Source organism: Sus scrofa, chromosome 14 (assembly GCF_000003025.6).
Source record: "Sus scrofa isolate TJ Tabasco breed Duroc chromosome 14, Sscrofa11.1, whole genome shotgun sequence".
Classification (NCBI taxonomy): domain Eukaryota; kingdom Metazoa; phylum Chordata; class Mammalia; order Artiodactyla; family Suidae; genus Sus; species Sus scrofa.
Window position 1 is genome coordinate 106,390,167 of NC_010456.5, and position 13,603 is coordinate 106,403,769.

The following is a 13,603-nucleotide window of genomic DNA, read 5'->3' on the forward strand; positions in this document are numbered from 1 at the left end:
GGCCCTGCTACCCACCCAAGACCCCAGGGGGTGCTGAGAACCAAGTGAAATCTGCTACCATCGTGGTGTGGACCTCCCAGTCCTGTCTGCCCTCAGGAAGTCCTCCTTTGCTTCAAAGAAACACTGTTAGCCCCATCAACACTCCAGAAAAGCCACACTGCCTCAAAAAAGATTGACCAACAACGCCAGCCCTCAGGAAATATTCCACGGCAGTGACAAGGCAAACACTACCCGATCACGGAGAGTAGAGCTCCCTCAGGAGAAAGAAGACAACAAGCAAGATGAAGAAGCTGAGAAACCACCCCCAGTCAAACCAACAGGAGAACTCACCTAAAACAGTCAACAATGAAACAGATCTCTGCAGTCTGACAGACCTGGAATTCAAAAGAGAAATACTGAAAATACTGAAGGAATTAAGAGAAGATATGAACAGTAATGCAGATACCCTCAGAAAGGAGCTAGAAAATACAAGGAGGAGCCAAGAAAAACTAGAACATTCATTTGCAGAGATGCAAACTGAACTAGGGGCAGTAAAAACCAGAATGAATAATGCAGAAGAACGAATCAGTGATATGGAAGATAGAATAATGGAAATCACTCAATCAGGTCAGCAGACAGAAAACCAAATCAAAAAACTGGAAAGCAATATAAGAGACCTATGGGATAATATAAAGTGGGCCAATCTACGCATAATAGGAATTCCAGAAGGAGTAGAAAAAGATAAGGGAATGGAAAATATATTTGAAGAAATTATCGATGGAAACTTCCCAAATCTCAAGGATACTGGATTCAAGATACAAGAAGCACAGAGGGCCCCAAACAAACTGAACCCAAACAGACCCACACCAAGACACATCATAATAAAAATGGCAAAGGTTAGTGATAAAGAGAGGATCCTAAAGGCAGCAAGAGAAGAACAGAATGTTACCTAGGAGAAAACCCTCATAAGATTATCACCTGAATTCTCTACAGAAACACTACAGGCCAGGAGGGAATGGCAAGAGATATTTAAAGTGCTAAAAGAGAAAAATAGGCAACCTAGAATACTCTATCCAGCAGGAATATCATTTAAAATAGAAGGGTAAATAAAACTTTTTTCCAACAAACAAAAACTAAAAGAATACAGCAACACAAAACCCAGGTTAAAGGAAATATTGAAAGGGCTTCTCTAAACCAAAAAGAAAGGAAGGAAAGGAAGAAAAAAGAAAAGACAAAAAGAAGAAGAAGAAGAAGAGGAAGAACTAGGACTGAGGAAACCACAATCAGAGAGCAGTCACTCAAATAAGCCAGCATACAGATTTAATCATGAACATGCTTCAGACAAAATAAAATTAAAAAGAAAAAAAGAAAAAAGAGTCATCAAAGCCATAAAATGTAGGCAAGGGATGTTAGGAAGTAAATAACCCTTTTTGTTTGTATGTATGTCTCTCTTCTTAATTTTAATATAATAATGAAGTGTTTGAACTTACAGGACCATCAGGCTAAAACACACAATTATGGGAAGGGGTTAGCATACTTAAAAAACAGGGCAACCACAAGCCAAAACCAAATATTGCATCTGAAAAATATGAAAAAAAAAATACACTCAAGCAGATAATAACAGGAGACCATCCAACAAAAAAAAAAAAAAAAAAAAAAAAAGAAAGGAAGAATGGAGAACCATAGAATCAACTGGAACACGAGGATCAAATAGCAATAAATAATCATCTATCAATTATCACCTTAAATGTCAATGGGCTGAATGCCCCAATCAAAAGACACAGAGTGGCTGAGTGGATAAAAAGGCAAAAACCTTCCATATGCTGCCTACAAGAAACTCACCTTAGGACAAAAGATACGTATAGATTGATAGTGAAAGGGTGGGGAAAAGTATTTCACACCAATAGACATGACAGAAAAGCAGGAGTCGCAACGCTCATATCAGACAAAATAGACTTTAAAACAAAAGACATAAAGAAAGACAAAGAAGGACACTACTTAATGATTAAGGGATCCATCCAAGGAGAGGATGTTACTATCATCAACATATATGCCCCAAATATAGGAGCACCCAGATACATACAACAAATATTAACAGACATAAAGGGAGATATGGATGAGAATACAATCATAGTAGGAGACCTAAATACCCCCCTCACATCATTGGACAGATCCTCTAGACAGAAAACCAATAAAGCAAGAGAGACCCTAAAGCAAACAATAGAAAAGTTAGACTTTATTGATATCTTCAGGACACTACATCCAAAAAAAGCAGAATACACATTCTTCTCAAATGCTCATGGAACATTCTCAAGAATAGACCACATATTGGGACATAAAGCGAATCTCAATAAATTTAGGAGCATAGAAATTATCTCAAGTATCTTCTCTGACCACAATGCCATGAAATTAGAAATCAACCATGGGAAAAGGAAAGAGGAAAAACCTACTACATGGAGACTAAACAACATGCTACTAAAAAACCAATGGGTCAATGAGGAAATCAAGAAGGAAATTAAAAACTACCTTGAAACAAATGATAATGAAGACACAACCTCTCAAAATCTATGGGATGCTGTGAAAGCAGTGCTCAGAGGGAAATTTATAGCAATCCAGGCCTTTCTCAAAAAAGAAGAAAGATCCCAAATTGACAACTTAACCCTCCACCTAAATGAATTAGAAAAAGAAGAACAAAAAGACCTAAAGTCAGCAGAAAGAAGGAAATTATGAAGATCAAAGAAGAAATCAATAAAATAGAGACTCAAAAAACAATAGAGAAAATTAATAAAACCAAGAGCTGGTTCTTTGAAAAGGTGAACAAAATTGACAAACCCCTGGCCAGACTCACTAAAAAGAGGAGAGAAAGAACCCAAATCACCAAAATTAGAAATGAAAAAGGAGAAATCACAACGGATACAGCAGAAATACAAAAAACCATAAGAGAATACTATCAACAACTGTATGGCAACAAGTTTGACAATCCGGAAGAAATGGACAATTTTCTAGAATCTTACAGCCTGCCAAAACTGAATCAAGTAGAAACAGACCAACTGAACAGACCGATCACTAGAAATGAAATTGAAGAGGTCATAAAATCACTCCCTACAAATAAAAGTCCAGGACCAGATGGCTTCACAGGTGAATTTTATCAAACATATAAAGAGGAATTGGTGCCCATCCTCCTTAAACTCTTTCAAAAGGTTGAAGAAGAAGGAATACTCCCAAAGACATTCTATGAGGCCACCATCACCCTCATTCCAAAACCAGACAGAGATACCACCAAAAAAGAAAACTATCGCCCAATATCATTGATGAATATAGATGCAAAAATTCTCAACAAAATCTTAGCCAACCGAATCCAACAACATACCAAAAAAATTATACACCATGACCAGGTTGGGTTCATCCCAGGTTCACAAGGATGGTTCAACATACGCAAATCAATCAGCATCATACACCACATTAACAAAAAAAAAAGTCAAAAATCATATGATCATCTCAATAGACGCAAAAAAAGCATTTGACAAAGTTCAACATCCATTCATGATCAAGACCCTCGCCAAAGTGGGTATAGAGGGAACATTCCTGAACATAATCAAAGCCATTTATGATAAACCCACAGCAAATATAATCCTCAATGGGGAAAAACTGAAAGCCTTCTCACTCAAATCTGGAACAAGACAGGGATGCCCACTCTCACCACTGCTCTTCAACATCGTTTTGGAAGTCCTAGCCACAGCAATTAGACAAACCAAAGAAATAAAAGGCATCCATATAGGAAGAGAAGAGACCAAACTGTCACTGTATGCAGATGACATGATTCTATACCTAGAAAACCCTAAGGACTCAACCCCAAAACTCCTTCAACTGATTCATAAATTCAGCAAAGTGGCAGGATATAAGATTAACATTCAGAAGTCAGTTGCATTTCTGTATACCAGCAATGAAATATTAGAAAAGGAATACAAAAATACGATACCTTTTAAAATTGTACCACACAAAATCAAATACCTCGGAATACACCTGACCAAAGAGGTAAAGGACCTATATGCCGAGAACTATAAAACTTTAATCAAAGAAATCAAAGAAGATGTAAAGAAATGGAAAGATAATCCATGTTCCTGGATTGGAAAAATCAATATTGTGAAAATGGCCATCCTACCCAAAGCAATCTACAGATTCAATGCAATCCCTATCCAATGACCCATGACATTTTTCACAGAACTAGAACAAACAATCCAAACATTTATATGGCACCACAAAAGACCCAGAATCGCCAAAGCAATCCTGAGAAACAAAAACCAAGCAGGAGGCATCACTCTCCCAGACTTCAAGAAATACTACAAAGCCACAGTCATCAAAACTGTGTGATACTGGTATCAAAACAGACAGACAGACCAATGGAACAGAAGAGAGAATCTGGAAATAAACCCTGACACCTATGGTCAATTAATCTTTGACAAGGGAGGCAAGAACATAAAATGGGAAAAAGAAAGTCTATTCAGCAAGCATTGCTGGGAAACCTGGACAGCTGCATGCAAAGCAATGAAACTAGAACACACCCTCACACCATGCACAAAAATAAACTCAAAATGGCTGAAAGACTTAAATATACGACAGGACACCATCAAACTCCTAGAAGAAAACATAAGCAAAACACTCTCGGACATCAACATCATGAATATTTTCTCAGGGCAGTCTCCCAAAGCAATAGAAATTAGAGCAAAATAAACCCATGGGACCTCATCAAACGGAAAAGCTTTTGCACAGCAAAGGAAACCCAAAAGAAAACAAAAAGACAACTTACAGAATGGGAGAAAATAGTTTCAAATGATGCAACGGACAAGGCCTTAATCTCTAGAATATATAAGCAACTTATACAACTCAACAGCAAAAAAAACCAATCAATCAATGGAAAAATGGGCAAAAGACCTGAATAGACATTTCTCCAAAGAAGATACGCAGATGGCCAGCAAACACATGAAAAAATGCTCAACATTGCTGAGTATAAGAGAAATGCAAATCAGAACTACCATGAGATACCACCTCACACCAGTCAGAATGGCCATCATTAATAAATCCACAAATAACAAGAGCTGGAGGGGGTGTGGAGAAAAGGGAACCCTCCTGCACTGCTGGTGGGAATGTAAACTGGTACAGCCACTATGGAGAACAGTTTGGAGATACCTTAGAAATCTATACATAGAACTTCCATATGACCCTGCAATCCCACTCTTGGGCATCTATCCAGACAAAGCTCTACTTAAAAGAGACACGTGCACCCGCATGTTCATTGCAGCACTATTCACAATAGCCAGGACATGGAAACAATCCAAATGTCCATCGACAGATGATTGGATTCAGAAGAGGTGGTATATATACACAATGGAATAGAATACTACTCAGCCATAAAAAAGGATGACATCATGCCATTTGCAGCAACATGGATGGAACTAGAGAATCTCATCCTGAGTGAAATGAGCCAGAAAGACAAAGACAAATACCATATGATATCACTTATAACTGGAATCTAATATCCAGCAGAAATGAACATCTCCTCAGAAAAGAAAATCATGGACTTGGAGAAGAGACTTGTGGTTGCCTGATGGGAGGGGGAGGGAGTGGGAGGGATCGGGAGCTTGGGCTTATCAGTCACAACCTAGAATAGATTTACAAGGAGATCCCGCTGAATAGCATTGAGAACTATGTCTAGATACTCATGTTGCAACTGAAGAAAGGGTGGGGGAAAAATGTAATTGTAATGTATACATGTAAGGATAACCTGACCCCCTTGCTGTACAGTGGGAAAATAAAAAAAAAAATTTCTTGGGAAAAAAAAAAAGAAATAGAAACAGAGTCATTATTTCAAACTACAAAATGAGTTTCAGAAGAAAGTGCTAGAATGCTCAAAGTGATGGCATTTGCCAGTTAGACTCTAAAGAGAGTAGCACTGCAAATTGCACACACACTACACAAATACAGTGAAACACATATAGTACCACTTTTCAAAATGTGTGTTTTTTTTGTATTACAGCATGTACTTTTATTTCAGTAGAACATTAGTTTCCTATCCAGAAAAGTATCTAAATTCCTTTGGTCAAATAAATTTTTAATGTGTATATTATTCTCTTTTACTAACTGACAATTTTCCCAGCAAATGTCACAAGGAATTGTCAAACATATATTATACCATCATTATTAAAATGCCTAATGATCTTGCTTTAAAATATAATTCTAAAAAAGTACTATTACAGCAACTCTAATGAAATAATTTTGTTACTATTTCAGTCTCAATTATTCCTATCCTAAAATTACCCTTATATTATTTTTAATATTGGGTTTCCTTTTTTTCCTTTCTGCAGGAACTGTAGTTTTTTGCCATATGTTCTATTTACATTTTGAAATATTTCATCATTTCCGTTTGTGTTATCATGTTTGCTAATACAGATGCCTCTTTAGCTGTTCTTAAGCCTTGTTTGTAGGAGACTTACGTATATATTATGGGCATTGCCTCTCTATGCCTAGGTGCATTTCTAGGTGTATAACTGACGTTTATGATGATGTTGGGACACCTGCATCATGTCTCAAGGATCCCTGAATTGGTATGCAAATGTGGTATGCATTTTTCCCTCTCTCCATCAATTTTACTTGTCTCTTGCCAGCTAAGATCCAGGAAGAGATTGACTGTGTGATTGGCAGACACCGGAGCCCCTGCACGCAGGACAAGAGCCACATGCCCTACACGGATGCTGTGGTGCAGGAGATCTAGAGATGCATTGACCTGGTCCCCATCAAACTGCCTCATGCAGTGACTTGTGACATTAAATTCAGAAACTACCTCATCCCCAAGGTAGGATTGATTTTTCTTATATGAACCTCAGTGGTCTTGACGTTCCTCTTCCTGGAGTATGGATGTAATACCCTGTGAACACAAGGTGAGAGAAGTAAAAACCAATCAAAAACATTTGTTTGGTGGCTTTTTGGGTTATGTCTTGTTTCCAGGTACATCTATGAAGCTTTATAACAGATTTTTGACAGCTGTCAGTGTAAAGATTCCAAATTTATCCTGCTTCTTTCATCTTGCTTGGCCTAGCTGTTTACATTTCCAAATGAATGTTAGTATCAGTTTGTCAATTTAGCAAACACTTTGCTGGGATTTTTATCAGGGTGACATGAAATCAGTGGGGGAAGACTTATGAGGACATTTTGAAACTTTCAATTAATGAATATGGTAAAAGCTCCCAGTTTTCAAAGTCTTTAACTTTCTAAATAATGAGGGGATTTTTGGTGATTTGGCTTACAAATCTTTTGTTTAGTTTTCCCAAGATGCTCATTGTTGTTATAAATTTTTAAAAATAATTTTTCCATTCTTTTATCTAAAATATGATAATATAATTGATTTCTTTTTTGATTTTACTTTGCTTTTTAGGGCCACTCCTGTGGCATTTGGAAGTTCCAGGCTGGGGGTCGAACAGCAGCTACAGCTGTGGGCCTACACCACAGCCACAGCAACTCGGTATCTGAGCCCCATCTGCGACCTATACCACAGCTCATGGCAACACCAGATCTTTAAGCCACTGAGTGAGGCCAAGGATGGAACCTGCCTCCTCATGGATACCAGTGGGGTATCATTTCCACTGCACAACAACAGGAACTCATAAGTTTGATTTTTCATTTCGATGACTTTATATGCCGCAATCTTGCTAAATATAAAATCATTGTCAAGGAGTTCCCGTCGTGGCGCAGTGGTTAACGAATCTGACTAGGAACCATGAGGTTGCGGGTTCGGTCCCTGCCCTTGCTCAGTGGGTTAACGATCCAGCGTTGCCGTGAGCTGTGGTGTAGGTTGCAGACGCGGCTCGGATCCCGCGTTGCTGTGGCTCTGGCGTAGGCCGATGGCTACAGCTCCGATTCGACCCCTAGCCTGGGAACCTCCATATGCCTCGGGAGTGGCCCAAAGAAATAACAAAAAAAATAAATAAATAAAAAAAAAATAAAATAAAATCATTGTCAAAAGTTTCTCTCTAGATTAATTGCAATTTCTGTATACATTGTGCTGCTAGGTGGATTAGTACCTTTTTTTTGTCCTTTTTGCATTTCTTATCTGCAGTAGAGGGGAGATTAACTTCTCACTATGGAGAATCACTTGTATGTGTATTTTCTTAGATTTTTAAAATCAGATTAAGGAAGCTTATCCTTTTATTTTTAATGATATTTTTGGTCACAAACAATTTTTTATTAGATAATACCATCTATTGATATCATTGTATATATTGGCTTCACTTTTCCCACTAAATATGCATATTATAAAATATCCATACAGTTGGACTTGATTTGCAACATTTTGTTCAGGACTTCTCTGTTTACAGTCATAAGAGTTTTTAATGATTTTTAGTTTTGAGATTTTTGATCTACAATTTTTCATCCTCAAAATGTTGTCATCCTATTGCCATTATCAAAGTAGTGCTGGTATCATAAAATTAGGTGAAGATTATTCCCTAATGTGGGTATATTTTTATTGCCTTCCTCTCTTCTACATGTGACCACTGAATTGTGTCTTTGAAATGCCTAATTAACTTTGGTTAAATATAAACTATTATAAATGTAAAAATGCTGAGTTTTCAAATGATGTTCATCTTACTCTAGAAAGAGTTCATCCCTCTCCTATTAGGCAGACAAAATGATGTAACATCCTATTTTGAGTGTTTTGAATAAAATTTGGGCATTGACAAAGGCTAAAATTAACGTCAGCCTTCAGCTTGCCTCTCTGAAGGTCTCCCATCTAGAGAATATTGAGACAGATTTTGTCTTGGCATATTTCTGATGCTTTCTACCACACAATTTCTGTGTACATATTCAGACTTTCTAGTTGGTGTGCTGCTACCTGCTCTCTTCCACTTGAAGCCAAAACATATCACTCTTAAAGTTAAAAAATAGTATAACTAAAATGTGTATTTTGTTGGGGAAAGAAAGTAATGGGATTGGTAAGGCTGCAAGTACCAAGGCCATTCTTTGGAGAAGAGAGGATTTTCTTAGGGATTATGGGACTTGTCTCAGTGATCGGCAATTTCACACAAGGGTTAGAACTTCAGGCCTTCTATTTTTTTCACCAAAGGACACGATGAGAAAAAGACTTTTAAAATTATTGAGGTGTAAGGTCATAGTTACTCCAACTCGTTTCGCCTCTCGTATCTAAGTAACCATGAAACTGCAGTGGAACTCACAATGGGACTGTACACCTCTCACATCCACTGTATCAGGAATTGACCTTCATACTGTCATGTATATATTCCCAAGTATGTATCGGGAATGACTGTTCCCTTCTGCATGAGCATCCCAGTGAGAAACATGACTATTGGGAGACCGAGTCCACGTTTTTACCTATCAGATAAATGATATCTCTAAGGCTGGAGCCACTGAGATAGCTAGAAATAATGGTCTCAGTCAGGAGTTGGTAACCTTTTTCTGTAATAGGCCAAAGTGTAAATATTTCAGAATTTGAAGCACTGGAGTGTCTGATGCTAGTATTCACTTCTGCTGTTGAAACATGGAAGTAGTCATCGGACATGTTTGATACAAATGTGAATGGCTGTATCCCAGTCTTTGTGGAGGCTGAAGAGATTTCGTGTAATGTCCATGTGTCTCAAAATGTTCTTCTTCATTGCTTTTTTCCAATTTAAAATGCTTAGCTCATTCTTTGCACAAAGACAGGTGGTAGGCTGTATTTGCACATGGGTTATTTGTCAATATCTAGGACAGTCTGTCTAATGGAACACTTTGCAATGCTGTGAGATTGATTTGTTGGATTTTTTTTAATCTAAAGACCCTTTTCCAACATAGGATTCCAAAGATTGCCCTTACTGATTTCTAAAACATTATGGTTTTAATTGTTACATTTAGATCATTGATCCACTCAGATAATTTTTACTTACAATGAGAAATAATAGTTATGTTTCCTTTTACTTTATAAACCTCCAATTATTAGAGCAATATTTGTTGAAGGTATATTGACTTTTCTTTTTTGGCATCTTAAAGAAAGATTTTCATACACTACTTGTATAAAAATATACAAAGGAATAATTTCAAACGTAGAGTTATATACCTTCTGAATGATACATTTAGGGGATGCAAGTTTTCCCCAAGTGTGCATTAAATATTTTTAACCTAAAACCAACTGAAAACATATGCACGCATAAGGAATATATGATTTTCTTTTTATATCTACGTTTGCAATATCAGTGGAAATTTTTAATAATCTATAAAAAGAAGTAAAAAAGAGTTTTATTTGCCAAACTGAGAACTGTATTCCAGGACACAGCATTTCAGATAACTCTGAGAAACTGCTCTGGGCAAGCATAATTTTTAGCAGAGTTTCATGTCTTGTCAAAAAAAAAAAAAAATCAAACAAAAATCGGAGATATATTCCTTCCAGATTTCAGAAAATCAGATCAGCATTTACACAGTAAGTCAGTATGGCCTGGGTACCTGGAAGGGAGTATTATTCTTGAAGGAGATCCAGCACTGGCATCCCAGGAAAGGAAGCATATAATTCTTTTTTTTTTTTTTTGTAAAGATGTCAGAGTGCTTTATTTATTTATTTATTTATTTATTTATGTGTGTGTGTGTGTGTGTGTGTTTTACTTTTTATTTCCCTACTACATATTTTTTTTCTGCTTGGACTTCCCCTGTGGCTCACAACATATAATCTTTATTTTAATGTGGACATTCTTTTTTAACAAAAATGTTTTTCGTCTTCCTAGAGCTGCACCTATGGCATATGGAGGTTCCCAGGCTAGGGGTCAAAACAGAGCTGTAGCCACTGGCCTATGCCACTGCCACAGCAACACCAGGTCTGAGCCGCATCTGCCACCCACACCACAGCTCAAGGCAATGCCAAATTCTTAACCCACTGAGCAGGGCCAGGGATCCAACCTATGTCCTCATGGACACTAGTCAGATTTGTTTCTGTTGAGCCATGACGGGCACTCCCAATGTGGACATCTTTTATTTCTGGTCAGTGCACCTTTTTCATTAATGATTAAACAGGTATGCATTGTATGTTTGAAAGGATACAAATAGGCTGTTTTAGTTATCATAATATTCAAATTACATTGTGTATAAGCCAGAATAACTTCCCCATACCTCAATATGAGAAAACTTTTTCATTATTGTCCGTTTATCTATCTATCCATCAACCTCTTCCTATTACAGTTTTTGCATACAGAGCAATAATAGCATGTACACTCAGAAATTATTAACATAATAATATTACCTAATGTACAGCCTGTATTTAAGTTTTTCCTGATGTTCCTGGATTAACCTTTATAGCTTTTTCTTTCTTTGCACTCAATATCCAGCCCAGGAACAAGCATGTAAGTTAGTTATCTTTTCTTCATAACCTCCTGTTATCAGTTCTCTTTGCCCTGTTTGTTTTCCTTCAGGACATTTACCTTTGTGAAATGTTCAGGTTAGTAGTCATGTAAAATATGCCCTGGGCTTGTTTTGAGCTTTCTTGCTTTCAAAAGAGATTCCAGGTGATTTGGCAACAGAACCACATGAGCACCTCATATGTCCCACTGAAATCCAATGGGGAGTAGGGCACATCATGTCACTTATCCCATAATTATTTATGCAGTGTTGTTCACATAGTAAAGTGATATCTGCCAGATTTCTGCATGACAGACGTCCTTTTTGACATTTAATTCATAAAAATCTAGGTATTTCCATCGTTGTTCAACAGGTTAACTCGATGCAGTGTCTGTGAGGATGTGGAATTGATCCCTGGGCTCGCTCAGTGGGTTAAGGAGCTGGTGTTGCTGCCAGCTGTGGTGTAGGCCACAGATACAGTTCAGATCTGATGTTGCTGTGACTGTGGCTTAGGTTGGCAGCTGCAGCTGTGATTTGAAGTCTGGAAATTTCCATATGCCTCCGGCGTGGCCCTAAGGAGAAAAAATTTTTGAAAATTAAAAAGACTCTGTTGGTGGCCCTTTAGGGCTTTATGGGTATGGTGCTTCTCAGTCATTTATCTAGGAGTTTTAGGATTGCTAGTAAAACTTGCTTAAATTAATGGTACTAAACTGAGTTGTTATACAACAATTTTTCTAATCTTATCATGTTTTCTGTGTTTCAAATCTAGGATTATTATGTAAAGAAGCCTACCCTGTTGTTTAAAACTAAGACAAAAATCTTCATGACAATGATAAATGTTAATATTTGTTACTGGCTCATTGTTCTTACCATAGAAAGTTTATTTTTAATTCAGTCAAATGTCTCTTTACAAAAGCACTATGAACAGATAACTCCAGATATTCAAATTCCAACAATGACTTCTGTTTTCTTTATTTCCATTTTTTAATTTTTTGTCTTTTGTCTTTTTAGGGCCACACCCATGGCATATGGAAGCTCCCCAGGTAGGAGTTGATTCAGAGCTCTAGCCACCAGCCTACACCACAGCCAGAGCAACATGTGATCTGAGTCACATCTGCAACCTACACCACAGCTCACGGCTACATTGGATCCTCAACCCACTAAGCAAGGCCAGGTATCAACCCTGTGTCCTGAGGGATCCTAGGCAGGTTTGTTATCCACTGAGCCATGACAGAAACCCCATAATGACTTCTGTTTTAAATCATAAACTGTATATGAGATGATTGAAAAATCACAATGATAAAATAAAGTAGTTGGTGGAAACATATCCTTGTTTACTACTTGTTCTCTCGGAATCAAAGTGCTGCTGCCCTTATTTTGAGCTAAACTTATTCATCTCTAGGTCAATGGATTGGAATAAATAATTGGCAAGATTTCTTCCAACTCCGTGTCTTCTTCACACTTCAGTTTATCTTCAGTTCTCCTTTCAGGGCACAACTGCTTTAATGTTATTGACTTCTGTGCTACGTGATGGCAAGGAGTTCCCCAACCCAGAAGTGTTGGACCCTGGCCACGTCCTGGATGAGAGTGGCAACTTTCGGAAAAGTGACTACTTCATGGCTTTCTCAGCAGGTAACAAAATTCATTTTCTTCATGACTTCAGAGGCCAAGATGCCTATTGAGGATCAGTTGGTAATGACAGAGGACCTACTACAGAGTCTCTTTCTGATGACAAGAAACACAGTGTTCAAGGAGTATGTGCTGTCTGTGTTTGTTATTTTCAGGAAAATGGGTTGTGTAGGAGAAGGACTGGCCTGCATGGAGCTGTTTTTATTCATGACCACAATTTTACAAAAATTTACCTTGCAATCTGTGGTTGACCCCAAGGACATTGACACCAGCGCTATTTTGGGTGGTTTAGCTTCCATGCCACCTTCTTACCAGCTCTGCTTCATTCCTTTGTAAGAAATGTTAAATCATTTGGGTTCTTTGTTGATCTGTTTTTCAACTCTCTTTCATCTGGGGCATCGTTCACCTGTTTGCCATCCATCTTTCCTGAGAATGCGTTCTATGACCACCTCTCTTCCTTGTGGAATTTCGCTACAGAAATGTATCTGCTATTCTTCACCTGTATTGGATGCTTTGCTAATACTTGTCTAATATTATGCAGTACTATGTACTTAGTATTAGGTACACCATACAAAATAAAACAAGGTGATTAGCGTCTGCCAATGCCAAGCCATTTCTCCTATGTATA

The 13,603-nt window shown here is 37.6% G+C and overlaps 1 pseudogene; it reads left to right on the forward strand.

Moving 5' to 3' along the window:
* LOC110256856 overlaps positions 1-13,313 on the forward strand; it is a 65,487-nt pseudogene extending 52,174 nt beyond the window's left edge.